The sequence below is a fragment of the Nicotiana tabacum genome, chromosome 5, assembly GCF_000715075.1.
Source record: "Nicotiana tabacum cultivar K326 chromosome 5, ASM71507v2, whole genome shotgun sequence".
Taxonomy (NCBI): domain Eukaryota; kingdom Viridiplantae; phylum Streptophyta; class Magnoliopsida; order Solanales; family Solanaceae; genus Nicotiana; species Nicotiana tabacum.
The window spans coordinates 101,956,946-101,966,749 of record NC_134084.1 but is presented as its reverse complement, the minus strand read 5'-3'; the positions used below and the strand labels follow the sequence as shown (position 1 = coordinate 101,966,749).

Genomic DNA, 9,804 nt, shown 5'->3' with positions numbered 1-9,804 from the left:
ATTTGGCCAAACATCTTTCTATTGAGTCTGGAATTAATTAATCATCTTTGAATTCATTTGTAAGATAATTAAGCATGTAAATCGAAAAATACGACGATGATATCTCATCTCCTAAAAATCTTAATATTTTTTGCATATCAAAAATGACTATTTCTTCATCAACTCTCAAAATTATTTGTCCTTGATGGACATCTATGATTGCTCTACCTGTGGCAAGAAATGGTCTACCCAAAATGATTGGTTCATCAGGACATTCCTTCATTTCAAGTGCTATAAAATCTACAGGAAAAACAAACTTATCTACTCTTACGAGCACATTTTCAATTATTCCCTTAGGTTTCTTAGTACTTTGATCTGCAAACTGAAGAGAAACACATATGTATTTTATTTCACCAAGATTCAATTTTCTAAAGATAGAAAATGGCATCAAATTTATTGAAGCTCCAGAATCACAGAGTACTTTTTCAAAATATACTCCTCCCAATGGAATTGTAAAACTGCCTGGGTCACCAAGTTTTTGTGGTAGTTTATTTTGAAGTATAACACTGCATTTTTCAGTAAGCATTACCACAGAAACTTCTTCCAATTTTCTTTTGCTTGACAAAATTTCTTTTAAAAATTTGGCATATGAAGGCATTTGCAATAAAGCATCAGTGAACGGAACATTGATGTGAATCTGTTTTAAAATCTCCAAAAATTTGGCAAATTGACTATCAAGATTTTCTCTTTTCATTTTTTGTGGAAAAGGAATTGTCACAGGGAGAGGATTCAATTTTTCAATATTCTTTTCTTCTTTTTTCTTGACTTCTTTCTTTTCAGATGGTTCAGTGGGTATTTCAACGTTCTTACCGTTGTTTACCTGTTGTTCCGATTGGTCTGTATAGGGTTCATCAAGCTCCTTACCAGACCGTAAGGTGATGGCCTTAAGATGCTCTTTTGGATTTTTCTCTGTATTGCTTGGTAAGGGACCCTGAATCTTTTCTGAAACAAGAGTTGCCAATTGGCTCAACTGTATTTATAGATTTTTGAGGGATGAATTTTGTCTCTCCATCTTTTCATTGACCTTAATGTACTTATACAAAAGATCATCAAGACTTGAATGAGCTTGTTGAGGCCTTTGCTTATATGGAGTTGCTTGCTGATAAGGTCTGAAGTTTGATTGACCATGGTTTGGATTTTGGTATCCGGGTGGACCCTATATTTGTTGCTTCTGGAAGCTTTGAGAGTTCTCTGCACCATTTGGATTGCTCCTTTGAACTCCTGGATGCTTTTGTGCCGTTGGAATCCCAAAAGGGTACGGTTTATAACCGACAGAATGGACATGTTCGTCATTATGATTGTTTGCTTGACATTCATGGTTCAGATGGTTTCCTCCACATATGTCACAAGCCTCATATTGACTTGGTTGTTGTGTATTTACCTGAAAAGTTTCAAACTTTTGTGTCAAAGAAATAATTTGTTGTGTTAGTGTATTTAAAGCATCAACCTGATTTACCATAGCAGCCTTCTTGATGATTACACGCTCAGATGGCCATTGGATGGAATTCTCATAAATCTCGTTCAACAATTGCAATGCTTCCTCTGTGGTTTTTCCCATTACAGAACCTCCTGCAGCTGTATCAATCACATTTCCAGAAGAGGGTTTTAACCCGTAATAAAAAATATACAACTGCATATGTTCAGGAATGTCATGGTGTGGGCATTTTCTTAACATTGCTTTTAATCTTTCCCAAGCTTGATAAACTGACTCACTGTCAGTCTGCAAGAAATTAGAGATGTCTTGTCTTAACTTTGTGGTTTTAGCAGGGGAAAAATATTTGTTTAAAAATTTCTAAGTCATTTGATCCCATGTGGTGATGGAACCTTGTGGTAAACTTTGCAACCAAGTCTTGGCATCTCCTTTTAAAGAGAAAGGAAATAGCCTTAACTTGATAGCTTCAGAAGGTACTCCATTATACTTAGCTGTTTCAACAAGTTCCAAAAAGTCAATTAAATGACTGTGTGGATATTCACTTGCGTCTCCATTGAAGATGCAAGTCTGCTGAATCGTTTGAATCAGGCCAGTCCTGATTTCAAAGTTGTTTGCTGCCACTGGCGGTTTTCTGACACTAGATTCATAATTGAAGCGGTCAGGTCTAGCATAATCCCTTAGGATTCTGTTTACTGGCCTTGGTGCTACTTCATCAAACTGATCCTCCAGATGGACTAGTAGTTGAATGTCTTCTACTTCTTGATTCTCCATACCTTCACAAGCTGTGCTTTGAGAAGATATTGTTTGTCCTTTCCTGTGCAATCGAAGAGATCTTTCAATTTCAGGATCGTAATTGACCAACTCTTTTATAAAAGAGCGGGTCATAAACTACTCAAAATTCTAAAAAAAATGAACTTAACTCCTAAAGTAGTAGTAGTAGTAGTACTCAGAAGAAAGTAATTAAAAGAAAGTGATGAATAACAAGGACAACAAAGATTACAAAGATGACAAAAATAATAACCGATTAAATAAAAATAGTAGTATGATAATGTTGTTGTTAATATTATTATTACTATTATTAGTATATGATAATAGTAATTATATTAATACTAATTAGCAATAGATGTTATGAAGAAAAAAAATGGTAAACGAAATCAGTAAGTAGTAACAGTAACTAATGATAGAAAATATTAATATAATACTAATATAGAATATAGTTACAAATAGTACTAGCATTAATAAAAGTAACTGCTATGCTATAATGATGATAAGAAGGATACATGATAATAACACTTCTATAAGATGTTAGTACTTGTAAAAGTAATAGTAGTAATATTTAGTAAATATTGATAGCAAAGATAATAATACTAATAGTAAGTTCCCAAATTAGTAACAAAATATTTAGTCTGAAGTAGACTTGTGCCAATCCCCAGCAACGGCACCAAATATTTGACGAGATCAATGTGCATAGGATTTTTCTGCTCGTACTCAGTTAAATTCTAGTATAATTTATGATATCGTCCCACAGAGATTGGTTAACCTAGGCTACAAACTTTTAATATTTTTACTACTATTTGAGAGAACCAAATTGATGAAAGGTGAATTTTATAACTTGTTAATTAATTAAAGCAAAACAAACAATTTCTGAAAGATTTATAATTTAAAAAGAGTTGGGAATCATTGAATTCACTTGATAATATTATTACAATAAAATCTCAATTTCTACATGTATTTCTTTAAAGAATAATTGCTTATTGCTAATACAATTATATTTGTTCACTAAGAAAAAGTCAATTAATAGCACTCCGTGAGGTTATGTGCTTAGTTGAGTTAAAACTAATGACGATCAAACCGAAATATTTTCTTGCTTGAATTGTGCTAAAAGGTAGTAAAAACTTCGTGAGAATATTTTTACTAAAAATCAGTAATCTTGCCTACAACAATTCCTCCATGAGAATTAAAACTGAGACAAACAAGATTACAGATTTGAAATAAGAGCTTTGCGAAAAATTATTCCCACTCTACTATTTTATTCATTGGTTATTATATATTAATTTTACTCTGTGAGAATTACAAAATTAATATATGAATAACTTAAATAAAATATATAGAAGTGATAATAATGTTTAATTAGAAACTATTATTTCAGCACAATATGAATTATATAATAAAAATTTCAAGCCAAGGATGTAATAATATTGAAATAATATTATAAAAATATTTATCAAGCTTCATCAACTATCCTAAAAAAAGAGATTACTCCATTATGGAGTATTTAAATCATACAACAAAAAGGAATTCTAGAATATTTCCAATACTCTTAGAAAATCCAAAAACTAATAAGAAGAAAATAAAATAGTTAAAGAAAGAAGTTAAAACCAAATTTTAGATAAAAGTAGTTCTTCTTCCTCTCCTCCCTCCGATGCCAATATTGCATTCTATTTATAGCCAAATCTTGCAAGCATTAAATGATTAGACGTGTCCAAGGAATGAGTTTGGATGTGTCCGAGGAGTGAGCTTGGACACGTCTGAAGAGTGAGCTTGGACACGTCTGAAGAGTGAGCTTGGATGTGTCCGAGGAGTGAGCTTGGATGTGACCAAGCTTCAATTATAGGCTTCCGTTTCCCATTTTAATTCTTATGCTTGCCATAGCAGACTTTCATCGAGCATTTTGTCTTTTTCTTCTGTTATTTATAATCTTTTTTTTTTCTGCAAAAATAGTTAGAAAGAGGAAAAATACGAAATATAATTTAAGTATATTATTTAAAGTAGAATATTAATAATATATAATATGTAAATATTTTATATTCATGTTAGAAATTGATGAAAGAACTATAGAAGGTTATATTCACTTACTTGAAGATTTGTATGAGATACTTGACTGTAAATGAGAAATTTGTGTTTTTTTAAAAATAATTGTTATTTATGGATCGGGCCGAGCGCCTTGGTATTAAGTAGATGTATCTATGGTTCGCGCTCTTCGACCCTCCGGCAGTGCACAGTTTAATATTATGTTGGACCGGGCCATACGACCTCGGCATAATTTCGCATGATAGTTCTTTGGTACCCTCCATGATTGATATTGCTTAAATATTTTGAAATGTAAACTGTTAAATGGTAATTATCGAATTTGGCAATTATATTTTTGAAAGAAGGACTTATATTTTTCCTATTCTTAAGCTTCCAGTATTATTCATGCAAATCCATGCTTAGTATAACATTTTAATATATTATTGTTAGCCCTAGTAAGTGTCAAGTCGATCCCTCGTCACTACTTCTTCGAGGTTAGATTGGATACTTACTGGGCACATATTGTTTATGTACTCACACTACGTTTCTGCACTTAATTGTACAGGATCGGAGGCTGGTGCATCTAGTTACCCGCCCGGCGCGCATATTTGATCTTGGTTCGAGACTTCACGGTGAGCTGCCGCCTTCCAAGCCGTTCAGCAGCATGCCGGAGTTTCTCTTTTACTTGTATCTGTCTATTTGATTTCAAGCAGTAGGATAGCCATTTTTTTTACATTCTACTAGCTGTCTATATACTTGTGACACTAGATCTTGGCACACATTAGTAGACTTATAATTTTTGGGTTGTATGTCTATAGTTATGATTTCCTTTAGTTTGTTTCCACTTTTGTTTGCTTTAAAAATCCGTTATTTATCAAATGTTTTAATATATGGAAAATTAGTTGTTGAAATCATTTAATAAAGATGGGAAATCACTAAGTTTTTCACTGTTGGCTTGTCTAGCAACGGTGCTGTAGGCCATCACGGTCTAATGTGGAGTTGGGTCGTAACAACATGGTATCAAAACACTAGGTTCACGTAGGTCTCACAAGTTATGGGCAGACCTAATAGAGTCTTGCGGATCGGTATGGAGACGTCTATACTTATCTTCGAGAGGCTATGAGGTGTTAGGTAACTACTCTTTATTCATCTTTTATCGTGCATTTGATAATGTACTAAATTCTCTCTCTTATTCTCTCACATATGGTGAGAACACGCGCAATAGACATTTTGGACCCGGGAGGGGCTGCTCCCGAGGTAGGGGATGGGGACGTCCCATAATAACCTCAGTATCACCACAAACGGACCCAGTAGAGGATCCCATCATTGAGGATCCAGGTGAGGTGCCCGTAGCAAAGCCTGCCCCAGTAGATTTCTTGATAGGACCGGGCTTACAGGAGGTCATGGGTCGTATGCTTCGATTCATGGATTCTATGACCAATGCTGGTTTATTTCTAGCAGACCAAGCCACATCCCATGCAGGAGGGGGAGCACAGACCCCTACTGCTCAGGCTCTTGGGCATGCAGTTGTAATGTATTAGACTTTGGGTACACTACCCATGGATGGGGCCCAGCCAGTTGCAGTGGTTGTTCCTGAGCCTAGACTAGCTATGGACGGCGAGCCGCAGAAGCTATTTGATAGATGGACTAGATTACACCATCCTGTCTTCGGAGGCAAGCGTTATGAGGACACCCAGAACTTCATTGATAGGTGCAGGGACAGACTGCATAACATGAGGATATTGGAGTCTCATAGGGCGGACTTCACTATTTTCCAGCTGGAGGGCAGGGCCCGTTGATAGTGGCAGTCTTATCTTCTTGGTAGACTAATGAGTTCTCCTCCCTTAACTTGGGGTCAGTTCACACAACTTTTCTTGGATAGGTATATTCCACCCTCCGAGAGGGAAGAGTTGCGGTATTAGTTTGATCAGCTTGAGCAGGGTCAGTTGTCAGTGACCGATTATGAGGAGAGGTTTTCTGAGTTGTCTCACCATGCAGTTATGATACTTCCTACTGACGCAGAGAGGGTGCAGAGGTTTGTTGCGGGATTGCACTCTAGTATTAGGGCCAATATGGCCCAAGAGGTTGAGATGGGGACTTCTTATTAGTTGGCAGTGGAGATTGCTCGGAGGATTGAGGGTTGATGTTAGAGAAATAGAGAACATATGCACCAGGATAAGAGGACCCGTTTCTTTGGATAGTTTAGAGGTGCCCCAACTAGTGGCAGAGGTCAGTTTGGGAGGGGTCAGCCTAGCAGGCCCACATATTCAGCACCACCACTTCCTTGAGGTGCTCGGTGCGACCTTATTTCAGCGCCATACCAGAGAGTTCTTACCGTCCACCAGTCATCCAGAGTTCTTCCAGCTCCTATTTTGGTGCCATGCCGGAGAGTTCATACCCCCAACTAGCTATTCAGGCTTCTTCCAATGGGTCTACCGGCCATCAGGGTCAGACATCAGGGCAGTAGATCACTGCACCGAGGGTCTGTTTCAAGTGCGGAGATCTCGGTCACATAAGGAGATTTTACCCCAGGCTTCGGGGCTAGGCAATGTAGTAGGGTCAGCAATCCATGATTACAACACCGGCTGTCTGACTGCCCAGAGACAGAGGGTAGGCTGATAGGGGTCATCCTAGAGGTGGAGGCTAGGCTGGGAGAGGTCAGCCAGCTACTATTCAGTCAGGCAGAGTCCATCCACCCAACGCTCTAGCCAGATTCTATGCTTTTCCGACCAGACCAGATGCATTAGCCTCAGATGTCATGATCACAGGTACTATTTCCGTCTGCGGTAGGGATGCTTCAGTATTATTTGATCCAGGGTTTACCTATTCATATGTATCATCTTTGTTTGCTTGTTTCCTGGATATTCCTCGTGAGTCCTTGGGTACTCATGTTTATGTGTCCACTCCTGTGGGTGATTTTGTGGTTGTGGATCGGATCTATCAGTCCTATGTTGTCACATTCTGTGGTTACGAGAGTAGAGCAGACCTTCTGTTACTTGACATGACTGACTTTAAGCTCATCCTGGGCATGGAATGGTTATCCCCATATCACGCCATCCTTGATTGTCATGCCAAGACTGTTACTTTAGCGATGCCAGAGTTTCCGAGATTGGAGTGCAAGGGTTCCTCTGTTAGTACATCTAGTCAGTTGATCTCTTTTCTGAAGGCTCTACATATGGTCGAGAAGAGTTGTTGGCTTATCTAACCTATGTTCGGGATACCACCGAAGAGTCTCTGACGATTGATTCAGTGCCAGTAGTTTGGGAATTTGTCGATGTGTTCCCTTCTGAGCTTCCAAGCATGCCACCGAATCATGATATTAATTTCTGTATTGATTTGGCTCCAGGTACCTAGCATATATCTATCCCACTGTACCGCATGGCTCCAAAAGAGTTGAAGAAGTTGAAGGAGCAACTTGAGGAGTTGTTAGCAAAGGGGTTTGTGAGGCCAAATGTATCACCTTGGGGTGCGCCAGTGTTATTTGTGAAGAAGAAAGATGGGACTATGTGGATGTGCATTGATTACCGCCAGTTGAACAAAGTTACCATCAAGAACAAGAACTCGTTTTCGTGCATTGATGATTTGTTTGACCAGTTGTAGGGTGCTAGGGTGTTCTCTAAGATTGACTTGAGATAAGTGTATCTTTAGTTGAAGATGCAGGACTCAGATGTTCCAAAGATTGCTTTCCGTACATGATATGGCCATTATGAGTTTCTGGTGATGTCTTTCAGCTTGACTAATTCCCCAGCGGCGTTCATGGATTTAATGAATAGAGTGCTTAGGACGTATATTCATTCCTTCATTATTGTCTTCATTGATGACATCTTGATTTACTCACGTAGCCTGGGGAGCATGAGCAGCATTTGAGAGCGGTGCTTCAGACATTGCTAGAACAGAAGCTAAATGCTAAGTTCTCCAAGTGTGATTTTTGGCTAGAGTCTGTAGCATTCTTGGGGCATGGTGTATCAGGATAGAGTATTAAGGTGTATCCCAAGAAGATTGAAGTAGTTCAAAGTTGTCCACATCCCACTTTGGTGACCGAGATCAGGAGTTTCCTGGGTTTGGCAGGTTATTATCGTCGGTTTGTGCAGGGTTTTTCATCCATTGCAGCACCTCTGACTAGATTGACCCAAAAGGGTGCTACATTTCGTTGGTCGGATGATTGTGAGGCGAGCTTTCAGAAGCTCAAGACGACTTTGACTATAGCACCGGTTTTAGTATTGCCTTCCAGTTCGGGGATGTATACAGTGTATTGTGACGCTTCATGCGTTGGCTTGGGTTGTGTATTGATGCGGTAGGGGCGAGTTATTGCATATGCTTCGTGTCAGCTAAAGATTCATGAGACGAATTACCATATGCACGACCTAGAGTTAGCCTTGATTGTTCATGCTCTTAAGATCTAGAGGCATTCCTTTATGGGGTGTCATGTGAGGTTTACACTGGACATCGCAGCTTACAACATTTGTTTAAGCAAAGAGATCTCAATTTGAGGCAGCATATATGGCTTGATTTACTGAATGATTATGATATCACCATTCTTTATCAGCCGGGCAAGGCAAATGTGGTCGTGGATGCCTTAAGTAGGAAGGTAGAGAGTATGGGTTTCTTGGCATTCATTTCAGTTGAGGAGAGACCACTAGCTTTAACAAACTTGTGAGGTTGGATATTTCAGAGCCTATCCGAGTTCTTGCTTATGTTGTTGCCCAACCTTCACTATAGGGGAAGATCAAGGCTCGACAGTTTGATGATCCACACTTGGCAATTCTCAGAGAGATGGTAGTACAGGGTAGTGCGACTCGAGGGTCTTCTATGTGTTCCTAATGTTGATGGCTTGAGGGAGAGGATTTTAAAGGAGGCACACAATTCTCGGTATTCTACTCATCTAGGTACTACAAAGATGTATCATGATCTAAGACAACATTATTGGTGGCGGCAGATGAAGAAAGACATAGTGGGGTATGTATCTAGGTGCCTACATTTCCAGCAGGTCAAGTATGAGCACCAGAGGCCAAGTGGCCTACTTCAGTAGATGACTATACTTGAATGGAAATGGGAGCACATTACTATGGACTTTGTAGTTGGGTTTTCGCGGATCTTGCGGAAGTTTGATGCAATTTGGGTCATTATCGATAGGTTGACCAAGTCGGCACATTTCATTCTGGTTGTGACTACATATACTTTAGAGAAGTTGGCCCAGATTTATATTCGGGAGATAGTTCGGTTACACGGTGTGCCTATTTCCATCATATTAGATAGAGGCCCTCAGTTCACTTCACATTTTTAGAGATCCGTATAGAGTGAGTTGGGGACCCGTGTAGAGCTCAGCACAGCATTTCATCCATAGACCGACGAGCAGTCGGAGCAGACAGTTCAGATCCTGGAGGACATGCTTAGAGCATGTGACATTGACTTTGGAGGGCAGTGGGATCAGTTCTTGCATTTGGCTGAGTTTGCTTACAACAATAGTTATCAGTCTAGCATCGAGATGGCTCCATTTGAGGCTTTGTATAGTAGGCGGTGTCGTTATCCCATCAGATGGTTTT

At 38.9% G+C, this 9,804-nt stretch overlaps 1 non-coding gene across 1 annotated transcript; it reads left to right on the top strand.

Moving 5' to 3' along the window:
* Nucleotides 1-1,685: 1,685 nt before the first annotated feature.
* On the top strand, nt 1,686-1,792 carry LOC142181430 (small nucleolar RNA R71). Its single transcript, XR_012710081.1, has one exon. It is a non-coding gene; the product is annotated as a small nucleolar RNA R71 (small nucleolar RNA).
* Nucleotides 1,793-9,804: the final 8,012 nt, after the last annotated feature.